The sequence below is a fragment of the Pinus tabuliformis genome, chromosome 7 (genome assembly GCF_031772625.1).
Source record: "Pinus tabuliformis cultivar Carrire ecotype Pingquan chromosome 7, CPIR1, whole genome shotgun sequence".
Taxonomy (NCBI): Eukaryota; Viridiplantae; Streptophyta; class Pinopsida; order Pinales; family Pinaceae; genus Pinus; species Pinus tabuliformis.
In genome coordinates this window covers 1,002,417,451-1,002,432,002 of record NC_142293.1, presented here as the reverse complement: position 1 = coordinate 1,002,432,002, position 14,552 = coordinate 1,002,417,451, and the positions used below count along the sequence as shown (strand labels likewise).

The following is a 14,552-nucleotide window of genomic DNA, read 5'->3' as shown; positions in this document are numbered from 1 at the left end:
TTCGTTTGTTTCATTTAAAATTTCTTTGAAGAATCACTTGTCCATAAATTGACATTCTTTTTCTCCTAGGACCTCCAAAAAAACGAGTGTCTACCTGCAATAAAACATTAAATCATGGAGAAAGAGAGGTGCACGGCTCCCTTAATCCAAGAATTATACAAAAAAACTAACAAGTAGTTACTCTGTAGAACAAATCCATGGAGACAATAATAAAGTAAAACTTATTTGTTACCTGCGGGAGAGCAGTGGCCAATCATGCTAACCTGCAGTGTTTTAATCACAACTTCTTTGTTTTTCGTCGAAATTGAGTGATTCCAAAGCCAAATGAGAGCTAATTCAAAGGTTTATCTCCAGTAGAAACATGTTTTAAAGATTCAATGATATGATATTTCAGTTTTAGTTAGAACAACCTGTCTAACAGAGTCATTTTTTATTACCCATCTTAGACCAACAGTTGATATTTCAAGCATAAAGTTTTCGTTGGATGTCGGATTCAAATGATTCAAATTGGAAATGAAAGTATATTCATTTATTTATTTCCAATAGAAACAGGTTTTGAAGACAAGAAAAATTGATAAGTCAAATACTGTAAGGAACATCCGGAAAGACATAGTTTTAAGGGTGCTGATTTACGATAGACGGTCAGTATTTTGATCATAACTTCCCCATACGATATTGAAAATGAGTGATTCAAATTGCATTTTAAACTAGATTCATAGGGGAATCTACCATAGAAACAGGTTTTAAAAATTCATTCATTTAGGCCTCCAAAACGGACTGTCCCAACTCTGTTCCTGAGTTGCCCGCTAGACATCCGGTCAATGTTTTGGTTCTAACTTTTTCGTTTGAAATCCAAATTGAGTAATTCAAATTGGGTTATAAATTAGACATCAAGTTCTACTTGGGGTAGAAACAGGTTTTACAAATATTCACTTTTGGTCTCTCAAAACATGACTGTCCCGACTGTTTTTCCAGAAAGTTCATCAGGCCCGCAAGCCAAAAAAAATGATATTCAAGCATTTTTTCAAATTGGTGATAAAAATGAAAATGAGTGTTTGTAGAACTTATTATTTCTATTATGACACAAATAGATTGAAATATTTATCACCGATGTTGATTTCGATAGCATGTTGCAACAAAAGAAACAACTAGTTTTACAAAAATAAAAAAAATGTGTTTGTTTTATTTTATTTTCTCCACTATCCTACTCTTCTTTGAGAATCGAATATGTTTATTTATAAGAGTATTTCCAGTGGAACCATGTTAGAAATAAGGCCTCATGTATGAACATACCCAAATTCGAAAAATGCATGTTGATAAAAATTAGGGTATGAGAAGCCAACTTCCCTTGAAAAGATGGTTTCAAAATTTTTTGAAGTATGCAGTGATCATGCAAACACGTGATGGAGTGAAACCAATCTTCAATATATCTGTTACTTTCTTGATTTCCCATCATACCATGAAGTTCTTGAGCTTTTAAAATGGTTTGTTGGTGCAACCTACAAGAAACCTCATTTTCTTCCATAGCTTCTACAGTTTTTGAATTTAAAACATTCTGAATCTCATTGTAAATTTTCTTTGATAGCGCATGTGAGATAGAATGGGTGGGAAGGGTGGGTAAATTTGGCAGTTCAACACTGTAAGCATGTTGTACTGGTTTATTGTGATGAAGGTGTGGAATTAGTTGAGCAGGAAATTCAAAAAATGTTGGGCAATTTCTTACCATAACAGAAGATGTTCTTCATGTGTTCCTTCGAAGCTCCTCCTTCCAATGTTCCTGTAAATTAGTTAGTGAAATGGGTGGTGCTTACATCACCACTTGAGTGAAATCATGTGATTTATTTTTCAAAATTTCTATTTTTTCCTAGTCATTCACACAAAAATTCAAACATGAGCAAATCTGTTAGGAAAGCGGACAGTGGAGCAGGGCTTTTACATGCTCCGCACGTAGGTTCTTACCTTCCGTTTTTAAGATCCAATTCTTCCCTAACAGGCACTCATTAGATTCACACTACTCTTTAGAAATGGATACACTCTCCCCGGCAACGGCGCCAAAATGTGGAGCGATAAAAAGGTGTCTTTTAAACTCCTAATTACCTTCATATTAATTATCAACCCAGGGACGACTTTTTATTTCAAGAGTGTACTCAGTCTAAGGCGGCGATTTACTCAAGAGTAATGTTTTGTAGTATAGTGCTTAAAATGCAAAAGTAAATGAAAGCTGGAAACAAAATCTAATTGGAGCAACAAGAAACTGAAATGTTCTAAACTAAATCATTCACTCAAACAACCATCAATCGAGGATACAGTAGCAATAACTCATTCCTCTGGAAATTGATGCAATTGAAATCAAAGTGGAACAATACAATCAATCTGGGAACGAGGAAGCAATAACCCATGTTCTCTACAGTTGACAGTCTTGCTTTAAAGCAATCAAAAGGAAATCGAAATTGAAGTAAAGCTGCCATTGAAAGTAAACTATGAAAACTCTTTAAAAGCAAACTAGTGCAATTAATCAATAGAAATGAACAACAAAGTAAATGGGTGCATGTCTACAACTTAACTACTTCAAAAGGCTAAATCACACCAAGCATTGCATCAATCGAAGGTTCGGTACCAATAACCCATCCCTCTAGAAACTGATGGAAAGGAAATTAGAGCATGGACCATAGGTCTGGGAGCTAGGCAGCGACTGCTGAGGCTCACTACAACCTTAGACCTTCTCTCACACCAAAGCAGCAAATGCAAGTAAATGGAACAGCAGAAAGTAAAATGGAACAACAAATCTAAAATGGAATAGCAGTAAATGGAACATCAATCAAATATGAATGTACAACAATCCAAATCAAGCACGCAACACACTTATCATTAAAAGGGACAGTAATCTGAGCTTCGATACAAAATGCATGAATCACGACCATGAAATAATAGAACAGCACTTCCAAATAAACATCAGTCATGATTTAAGAATAAATCATACGTTAGTACCAATTCAGGAATGTACAGCGCAGTTAACTTATAATATGTAAGGAACAACAATGCTATATGATTTGCCAAAATAAACAATAATGTGATGCATAGCATTCCTTGTTGTAAGTAACAATAATATTCAATCAAGTATAACAGAGCCAATATGTAAAATGGTAAAGTGCGTCAGATTACTGAACAGAGTAAAAGAAAAGAGATCAAACCACACATGAAGCATAAAGATATAATACAACAGCAATAGCGTACTCCACCAGAGGCTGGGCCCTTAGCCGCCAGCGGATGCTGCTGGGTTACTTCAGGATCAAAGATGAATTGGCAACTAGATTTATATTAAAATATCAAAGCAGAGTTACAGTGGATTACAACAAGAAATCTCTCAATCTCTTAGCCATTATCCATTCTCTCTGCCATCCTCAATTCTGAATCTCTAATTCATCCTCAATTCCATCATTTGAATCCCTCTGAAATCACCCTGAAATCACCCGTAAATCACCCCCGTCTCTGATCTCTGTTGTGATTTAAATAAAGAGAGATCAAAGAGCAGTTACAATCAAGATAATTACAACATGATTTCTATTACAAAATTAGATTGTTTCCAACCAATTGATAAACAAGAAGATATATTTCCATCCAGCTTTCAACAAGAGCAAGGTGAATTTGGCTTTGCAGCTAAGATTTGGAGGACGGCCGCAACAATAAATCTTAGAAAATCGTGCTCAAAGAACCCTGTGTTTCTCCCAGTACAAGCCGAATTTGGGCAAAACATTCTTTCTCAAAGTTAATTGGGCCCATTCTGGACAAAACGCATGTTCTGGATTTTCCAGATTCTGCTCCATTTGGTCAGAATCTCAATCGCAAAACCTTCACTTCTTATTCCAGCGAATTTCTGAGTTGGCACTTTTAATTATCAAATCTTCAATCTGGAAATTATCTTGGAGGCTAAAAATGGTGAATAATGTTACAACTGATTTATTAAAACTATCATTGATAAAATCATGCATAATCATCAATTTATTAGAAATAAAGGAGAATAAATAATATTCATCCATAACAGCATAAATCATTTATAAAATGGATTTAAATCATAAATTATAACAAATGACATGATGAAGAATAATAGAAATGGGTGGAATAAGTGTTCAAGAGTGATAATAATAATGGCATATTAACCGCCCAACAGGGTGAACAAACATTTCTACAAATGTTTTGTAGGCGAAGTCCTTTTGATCCGTCATCGCTAATGTTGTCTAGAAAATAACAAATTGGGGTTCACCTTCTTCATTTAGCTTGCTCATTGTAAACTAAAATTTGTCTGCCTAAAAATAAACAAACATATATACAAGTACTGAAGAGTACTGAAGAACTTCCTCTGTGAGGAAATTTACAAATTTCTCATGGATGGCATTTGCTAGGAACTGACTGAAATTGAATAGGACAGAGGGCTTTGATTATGTTGATAAGATGGATAGGAAACTTATAATAGCCTCATCAGGCCACTGATCTGAATAATAGCCTAGCAAATATGAAAGTACAGTGACTATATTTCTGGTCCTATCAAGTAAAGCAGAGGAGGAATAAGGAGGATTCTTGCTAGGCAGTGGGGTTTACTGAGTCATGAAGAGTTCTAAGGTTTTCGCTCTTTTGGTGAACTCTAGCCTCTGATACATTTCACTGAGGATCTCATGGGAAAATGGAGTGGTTCCTTCAATGATAGGAGCTTGCATCATATGCATTATAGATTTGGCATCAATCTTAAACAGTATGTTTCCTGTTGGGGCTATCATTGCCCTTTTCTGTGGATTATAGAATGAGTGGCATTTTCTTATTAATTCTGGGTAGCTATGGGTTTTTGGAAAGATATAGAAAGGCAAATTGATGTCCCAGAGCCCTATGTCATCCACTTCATCAACAAATTTGTCCTCCCACCAATAGTAGATTTCAAATAGTTCAAATTCTGAGAGTGTCTCATGTATTTTGAAGTCTCTATCTGCCAGTGGAATGTGGTCCAAGTCCAGTGGTGGGTGCACCATTGGATTGAAAACCTCCTCTTCTTTCCTGTTTGGTGGCATGCTTGTCTTCTACAAATTTTAAGCCTAAATTGTGTTGAATTTGCAGTTGAACTACAATAGAAAGGAATGAGAAGAAATGAGAACTTAGAGTGGGAAAAGGAAAGGGAATGAATAGGAAGTGGGATTCAAGAAGGGGTATGTTTGAACAATGCAGAAAAATGGAGCCTTTTGCAATTGTGTTTTCTTTTCAGTGTGCTCGCTGCTTTCTTTGTGTATGCTTGAATGATTCTTGAATTTCACCTGTAAGTAGAGAGAGCACATTAAAATTTGTAAATGGGTGGGAAATGGTGCATTTGTAGCTTTAGGAACATTTCTGTTGGATTGGCATGAAGCGGCGCGGGTCCGTTGGCTAACGGTCCAGCCAATTAAATGTGCAACGACTTAGCACGAGAATGGAGGTGATAGGCGGATGTGACAGAGTGGCATCATGGGGTGGTAGTCTTGGTTAATGGTCATAACGGTGGAAGGCGGTTTGATGAAATGTGGAAACCACTTTTTAGGAGGGCCTTGGAGTGGTAAGCAGAATGAGTCGGGGGGGGGGTGCAAAATCTTGCGTCTGTGACATGTAAGTGGTCTGAAACCACTAATTTTGGGCCCACCCCTCCTCCCCACCCCCGGCATTAACCTTCGGAGGGTGGGGGGTGGGGGGGGGGGGGGGGGGGGGGGGGGGGGGGGGGGGGGGGGGGGCAGGGAAGTCATATGGGTCGTTAGATTGTATGACAGGTGCAGAGATTAGATGAGGGGTGAGGGTGGGTAATATTTGATGTGACGGATAGGTGAGTAGTAGGGTAGGAAAATTAATAAGGGAGCGAGGTATAGGAGTATAGGATAAAGTTAGGAATAATTATATGAGACCCCTTTCCCTTTTTAATTTATTTTTCCAACATTAGGAAAAAACATGAACTATGTCATAAGACTTTAAAGAGATTTTCATGTCTTTTTCCTTTGTAATTCTTTTCAACCTACCTACCCTTTATTTTTCTAATCTAACATTTTTTTCTTTCTTTTTGCATTGGCAGGGTGCATTTGGACTTGCAGACCCTTTTCACTTTCTCTTTTTATTTCTAACCTACTCTATCACTTATCTCTTCCATTGGTCCAGATTGAACAGTTGAACCAATTTCATTTCTACCTAGCTATTGATTTTCCAAGATTAAACTCTGTGGTAGATCTTTATTTTCTAACCTATCAACAGAAATTGAAATTTGTTCAATCATGCTTAGACTGTATGAATTGAACAACATTTGGGGTTTTCTTTTCTTCTCATTTTTTTCTTTTGTTCCTTTTTTATAACCTCTTTTCATTTCTTTTCTCTTCTCTTTTTTTTGTGAAATCAATTGAATATTGAAATCTATGATCAATTTGAAATCTGCAAACTGTGAAATACTCAATCATCTTGAGATCTTATAAATTGTAGGACCCTAACAGGTACTGCAGAAGAAAATAATGTTCTAGGATGTGGGAATTGAGTTTTCATTGATGGTGACAATGAAGCTATTAGTCACAAAATTATCTTAGACAAAAAGACTGATAAAAGCACAAAATTATAAAGATGAGATTTGTGAAGATGCAAATTGTTACCCCTCAAACTTTCATAGGCTTTGAATAATTGTTGTGCACGTTTTTTTAGAGATTTGAGGGTATTGATAGACACATTTGATATATTAAGTTTTCACTATATCCAATAAGTTTTCTATGTCATACAAGGTAGCATTCTTGTCCCTATACAATGAAAGCAGGTTATGATGTTTGTGGTTGTTTTGTTCTTGGGAATCATTATATTGTTTCTGGTATAAAGACTTGTGCACTAGAAACAATTTTTTGTAGGAGTTGGAAATTAATAATCATTGAGATATGGTGAAGTGGATGCCCATTGGTCTGTGTGGGAGCATGGCTAGGAAAGACGCATGTTATCTTTGATAACTTCTAGCTTGATTGCTTTGATAAGAAAGAAAACAACCCAACAATTTTTAGGGTACAAATGTCCACAAAATATTTCTACAAGTACAACATGATATTGTATGAGATGTATAAAATATGGCCTTTGATGTGGATATCGTTCATCTAGAGGAAAATATTTGTTTACAAAAGCTTGTTTATTGTCAAATTCATTAGTGAGGCATGCCCATGAGGATGAGTCTTGGCCATGGTTGATTGAGGATTCCCAAGCTAGTATGGTTAGGTGGCTATTCTTGAGTTGGAACTGAACATTATTTATTTCACCTCTAGAATGGGAACACTTTCTTAGGTCATCAACTCTGAGTTCTATCCTCTAAGGTAAAAGGATATTGGTGGAAGATTGGTTGAAAATTCAAATTGGGTTTCTAATTCAATTTTAGCACAAATTGTTTTCAATATGAATGTAATCGTTAGCACTTTCATTTCATTCTTAGTTGTTGGGGCTATATCAGTGAAAGTGCTTTGTAATGATTGTTATGCTTGAAATCAAGGGTATTTCACATGAGGAAATTGAAGAGATATTGCAACATAGAGGAGAATTTCAACATTATGTTTTGAAAGAAGGATAGCTCAAAATTTTCTTCAAATAAAAAACCTTAAAAGATAATGGTATTGCACAGTAACCCTTAGACAAAAGAATGTAGCTATCTACATATGAATAAATTTGATGTACATGGATATAATATCCTAAGAACCATGTTGGAGATCTTATGAATGATTAACTTAATAGTTGCTTGATGAACTGTGGGATATGCATTTAAATAAAACTGCACAGAGATCAACAAAAACTCAAGTGGATAAATAAAATTGGAAATTTGATGGGAAAGGAGTACATATCAAGATTCTACTTCTGATGTTTTTGAAAAATGATCACTTAGCCAAATGACTAGTAGATTGTGATAGAACCCTAGAATTTATTGGAAGAAATGAACGCAATTGTATCTTTGAACATGAATGACATGCCAAAATGATCATTGATGAGATGGAATATGGAAGGTCTCCCAAGGAAAAAAAACATGTTATCCTCTCCTAGATGATAGGTCCACTGAGATGAATTTGAAGTTAGAAAAAAATAAATAAAAAAATGGGCCGCGCGTTTGCAGAGAAGATTTGAATTTTTTTGTTCAGAATTTTCATTAAAAAATAGCATATCTGGATTCCTTGTGAAAAAATACCCAAATTAAAAAAAAATTCGGTAAATCGGAGTTCGGATGAGGGAGATATCGCTGATTTAAAATCAGCTCTTTTTCCAGAAAATTTCATGACGGTGGGAAAGATGAAACAGATTGGTGTGCTAGCCAAGAACCTGTACGCTCTTGAGGTTCAAGATACATGCAAAGCCTTGAGGAGCAAGGAAAATGTTGGAGACTTGGTGGTTGAGAGGGAGAGTAAATTACCTCTCAACCTGCAGTCCCAAAATAAGTCTTAGACAATTATGGGGGAGCCACAATTGGAGATGCTGAGAGGAGATCGAGTGGAGGAATTCACTCATGTAGAGACCTCCAGTAGGGGGAAATGTCGAGCCAAGTCAATGGCGGGATCACGTGCAGCCATACCTCCAGGTGTGAGGTGGGGTGATGTGAAGTGATAGTCCCAAGAAGGCTGAAATTGGGTAGGGTCCATTGAGTGGTTTTATCTCATGAATCGTAGCTTGCTACGGAAGCCCAAAGTACATAGCAGTGGGAGGAATCAGTGGGATTGATGCAGTCATAGATCAAAGTGACAGAGGCTAGAGCAGTCAAATATTGAAGAGCAGAAAGGTGCAAAGTTTTCAGTCGACATATGCAATAGCAGTGAGAGACATTGATGACAGAGGCATCATTTTGATTCAGGTTGGATGCTTTTATGTTTCTAGAGTTATTGGAGGAACAACACTTGAGATAAGTGTTGCATGCAAAACATTCCAAGGTTCAGGATCGGGATCGAATTGAATTCCTTTCTTGTTGAGAGGGAGTGTTGAAAATAGCAACAAGAAATGTTATAAATAGAAATGCTAAAAATAGCATTCAGAATATTCCAATTTTAATTTGTCCTTGAATTAAAACTGATTATTAAGATTCAAATATAGTTTCACCCGCTGCTTGAAAAATAATTAATTAATTAATTATGGATTAATTAGTTGGAGAAATTCAAGCTAGAAGTCTTTGTGAAGTCATGCAACATTTACCCCTTTGATTGAGGAAGTTATCCCTTAATTAAGGAGATAAGGATGAGTTGTATTTGAGATGTAATTAGTTAAGACCAATTAGATTAGTTCCAAATAGTTTGTGGAACTAATTGTGATTTCATTCAGTTAATGCATGCATGCATCAAACTAGTGTACTCTAGATAACTGAAGATCTCTCATAAATAACTCATGCATGTCAGTTCATACAAAGACCCAGTTGAGATTAAACACAGAGACATTGTACAATTAGTTGGAGGAATTTTCCTATAAAGGAAACTCATCCATGCAAAAGGAGCAAGGTTCCTTGAAGATTACGCAGTTCTGACAGTGTGTTGGAGCAATGTGTGAGATCAGTGTTACATTGGGTAATAGCTAGATCACCCAAAGGTAACTGCGCAAGAAAATAGGAGGCTTGGAGGGTAGAGGAGAAGGTTTGTGAGAAGCCTTGTTTGCCTATAAGCATCTAGGAGGATTGTACTGAGAGCTGGTTAGCTGTGGGAGCCAAAGCTTTGTATTATTCTGATGTATTTCCACCTTGTATGATAATACCGATAGCAGGGTTTTTAGCTAAGGGTTTCTCCATAGAATTCTGTTGTGTTTCATGTGTATTAATTCTTCTTCTCTGTTATATGTGTTCTGTTTGATCTTGCTCAAATCGATTAAGCTTCCGCAAGTTTGATTATAGAAGTAGATTAAGTATTTTTCTTTAGTATATTGCATAATCAGGTTAATCTACAGTGAGAATTTCTACAGTTTCCACCTTATTTTTCTCCCTTTTCTCTATCTTTTTGTGACATACTTTAACAGAGGGGGAATCAATGGGAAATTTCTATTATTTTTGCACCATCTCCTCTCCCTTCACCACTTCTTCCACCATGATTTGTATAACCATACTCTCCCCAAGATGATGAATGAGATTCCATTAAAAGACTATAGAAGAGTAAGATACAGAAGAACAAATAAGAGTTTTGAGTGATGTTCTGCTGCAAAAAACTTTCTTCTGAGTTCCTCTCTTCAAATATGCTTACCAAAGTTATTTTTCAGTGTTGTTCTACAAAGCTTTTCCACCCTTTGCGAGCCTAGGGTGGTGATTCCAAGGGTGGAAAACTATATAGAATTCATTGTGTATTTTTAATATTTCATTGTTATTAAAATAATTATTATATTTATGCTTAATATTCCTTGAAAGTATAAAATGTCTAGTAGAAATGGTACTTCTATTATTTATGCTATGATAATTGAATTCGCAGATGGAGGTTGGAGCCTAGAAATAAATCTAATATTCTCTCTAAAATATTTCCAACAAAGTAAAGAGGTTCTCAAAATTGTGTTCTTGAAAGTATCTCATGTGGTTGACTATCTCCAAAGTAGGTGACATCTTGATATTAAGTCATATTATTTTTTTTGAAGTCGGAATTTATGGGACTTTCTTTGCTCTTGTGTTTACAGGTTCTTCTTATGGGTGCAAATCATGATCAATTGAAGAAAGTTAAACATGTTGTTAAATATTCAGTGTTTGCAGCTGACCATTTAGCCCTTGAGACTCGTTTCCTTGCAGACAAAGGTGCCACCTTACCTGAAGTTCCCTTGAAATCACTAATAACTGTTGCATTTCTAGAAAAATAATTAAGTTTAGATAGATCTATTTATATGATACCCCTTTTTTTTGTTCCTATTCAAGAACAAAACCAATTTGGAGAAATGAAAAACCTGAAAATGTATAAGACAATGTGACTATCTCTGCCTTATCCAATGACCCTCTGATTGATAACAATAATGGGGAGTCCAAACCACCTGTTACTAGTGGAGGGATGTTGCCACCTATATCACATGTTACTAGTAAATCTAGTCCTGATGGAATCATTGTTCAAACATAAATTAGTTTTAGGAAATCCTCCATAGGAGATACATGTGCTCAAGCTACAGGGGCACAATGGGATACATATCCATTTGGATAGAGACCTTCCCTACTAGCTACTCCTTCACGTGATTCATCTCGATTTTCAGCTTCAATAAGAGCATATTCAATTGAAATTATATCTCTTGTGGGTCTACGTTCATATGGGGCAGACACGTCATATTTAGAACTTCAAGTTAAGGAATCAAAATATTCAGATATGGCAAATGGTTTCAATGTTTTTGTTTCATCCAAGATTAATCTTAATTATCAAATAAAAATAGAGGAGCTACCTAGGAAGGTGGCATGGGAGAATCAAGGAGTAGAAAAAAGGGAAACGTTCAAGGTTTTTCTCGATGAGCAAATTTTAGGGCAAAGAAACCAAGAAAATGTTTTCTCTAAAGAAGACTTTCCACTTTCTCCTTCTGATCATTAAAGTATATTTTATTTTTTATTGATTCATTTTGTGTTGAAGGGGACAGTCTGTGAGTGTTCCCTACTCTTTTGTATCAAGTATTATGCCTGTTTTGACAAGCCATTAGGAAGGTGCCTGCAGGATGATTTGTTTGACCAGGTAGATTTTTTATTCATGTCTTTTTCTTCTTCTGTAGCTTTTAGGTAGATTTTTTCTTCATTTATAATTCTTCTTCCATAGTTTTGTCTTGCTATCTTCTAGACTTTTCATTTACATAGTAATAAATGGCAAATTTTGATGTAACAAAATACCAAAAACATGCAAAATTCTTGTTGTCGTTTCTGTAATGTACCCTCAGAAGAACATGTTCTTTGTTATACAAACTGTCAGGGTAGCCTCATGATATCAGTAAGACTTTTACATTTACTGCTGCCATTACTTAGTGAACGTGAAGGAAAAATATGGACGTGGTGCTTGAAATGTGCATGGAAAGATGGAGTTCCAGAAGCAACTTGACGAGTAGTCTTGTTTGATGCTACATGGGGTTTATCCTTTGGAAAATTCCTAGAGCTTAGTTTCTCTAATCATATTGCAGCAAGTACAGTTTCTAGTTGTGGTCATTCATTACATCGAGATTGCCTCTGCTTTTATAGGTATGCCACTGAATTCGATTGCTTTGTAATTGCAACAAATTTTCATGTTATTTTTTTTATTATTTTGACCTTGTGATATCTTACATAATTTATGTAGCTCTTGACTTTTCCAGAGAACCCGTAATTTTTTTATGATAGTTAATGTCTATTCCATACTAATATATTAGACCTACATTGTTCCCAAATTCAGTGTGACAGGTTTGGCAGTATGATTGCATCTTTCCAATATTCCTCCATCAATGTTCTGTTTGTGCATTTTCCGCCTTCAAAATTAGAGTTCCATGATCCACATCAACAAGATTGGCTCATAAATGAAACTACATAGGTACTCTATGATACATATTGTACATATGGGTAGATTCTTGCTAATTTATTTATATGCCTATAATACCTATGGAATAGGACCCCCTTATGAGCCCCAATTTTGGTACAATTTGGGCTCATATTGGCGTATTATACTTGCTCAAACCATTCATATTTTATTGCTTATGCATGCATTTCTTAGTTTATTCGTGTTGTTTGCAGGAAGAAGGGTAGACACTTTATCTACGTGAATAATGCATTATGATTTCAGGTTTTTGCATTAAAAGGGAGAAAAGACCACGTGAAAAGGAGACAAGGAGACAAGGAGGTGGCACTGTTGGTTTTTAGGAGAGGATGTCCATAGTATTGGGACCTTCCTCGTGTTTCCCACCAAGAACTCCGAGCTCCAATCCATCTCCCCTCCGAGCTTAGAAGCAGCCAGCTGTTCTACAGGAACAACAGTTACAACTGTTCTACAGGAACAACACTTATGACTGTCCTACAGGATCAGCAGTTAAACTCTAGTTGGACAGCCGAGCTCCTAAAATCAAGGACACTTGTTGGATCACTGTTTTGCATAAGTATAGAGGCCGTAGCCTTTGATAGGTTGTTGAAACTTTCGCATTACTATTGTAATTTTGGAGCACAGCTCGGTGTTAGTTCTTGTTGTAAGCCAGTTTTGGCATAACATCAGATTATGAATAAAGAAGGCAGATTTTGATCTAGCTCTGAGTTTTCTTAAGGAGACTATAGCTCTCAGGTTAGGGCCCAACCTGAGAGCCATAGATCCCCTCTGCTATAGTGTTGTTTGCATTTCGTTTTAGCACTCTGAGTTTTCATTTTCACATGCAATTTGAATTACAGGTTGTTGAATTAGTCTTTTTCATGAGCATAGATAGGACTAGTTTATGGTTGAATTGCTTTCAGTTGTTTAGTTAGATTAGCAGGTTGATAATACATTGGAGCTCCAACAAAAAAGGTTGAGGAAGTCGCCACTGCCATCTCCGTTTGGAGATTGGAGTGCAGCCTATACCAGCCACAAAAACACGCAGTTCTTCACTTCATACATGCTGCAACATAGTCTCGTTATGATAGATCTTTCCACATGATTCACACCTGCACACGCCTTCATCAGAGCTTCATGCACATTCTCCTTCGCGTTTTGGATTGATGTTCATTGAATTTATACGCACAGGTAGTTTAGGTTGATGCATTTTCGGTTTGGTGACAGTCATAAGCATTTGTTTCACTTACACTTCTCTCCCTCGTTCCATTACCTCATTCTCCATCTTGATCACACATGCAAACACATCTTTGACCCCTGCTCCACTCTGTTATCTCCCAAAGTCTTTCACTCCTCACATAGCTTCATTCTCTAGCACTTTTCGTTGACCTAGTCCTCTATCTTCCAACCTACTCCCTACACTCACTCCCTATCCTATTCTTCTGCTTCTGAGCCATCACCAGCCTTATTCCTACCTTGCACATCTCCCCCTACCATTCCATCACTCCTCCATCACTTCAAACACTCATGGTAGGTCATCCTGTAGCAATTTGTAGACATCCTGTAGAAATCTCTGCGTATCCTGTAGGATCCCCTGCAGACATCCTGTAGGAGGCCACTCACTCAGTTGTTGAGCATCTGAATGCGAGGAACCTCTGTGGATGGATGCTAAGGATCCCTAGGGACCTCTCCTAGCCTCCCCAACCTGTCCCACGCTTTCCTTCCTTCTCCATCCCATCTGCACAACCAAACCCTAGTTAGCACAAAATCACAATCATTCCATTCACTTAAGGGAAAAATACAAAAACATGTCTTTTATGATGCAAGTAGCTTAGATCCATGCATTTCCACTTATTAGAGGTAACAACAGCATTGGTAGAGGTTTCATTCACATTCTTTGCATTATAGAGGTTAGACTAGTTAAATTAGGGTTTCCTAGGTTTACATGCTTTGATTTGCTTTCAGTCCATTTTGTCAAGTAGAGTAGTTTTCCTTTGAGAATAGCTTTCGTCCATCAATTAGCAAGCTTCTTCTGAGAGCCTATAGAAGCTGGCTTGAGCCCTAGCGGACTTGTGCCAGCTGACCAAGTGACAACTG

The 14,552-nt window shown here is 36.7% G+C and overlaps 1 pseudogene; it reads left to right on the top strand.

The window, feature by feature from the left end:
• Positions 1-12,473, top strand: part of LOC149250966 (1-phosphatidylinositol-3-phosphate 5-kinase FAB1A-like) — a 28,870-nt pseudogene extending 16,397 nt beyond the window's left edge.
• The last annotated feature ends 2,079 nt before the right edge of the window (positions 12,474-14,552 follow it).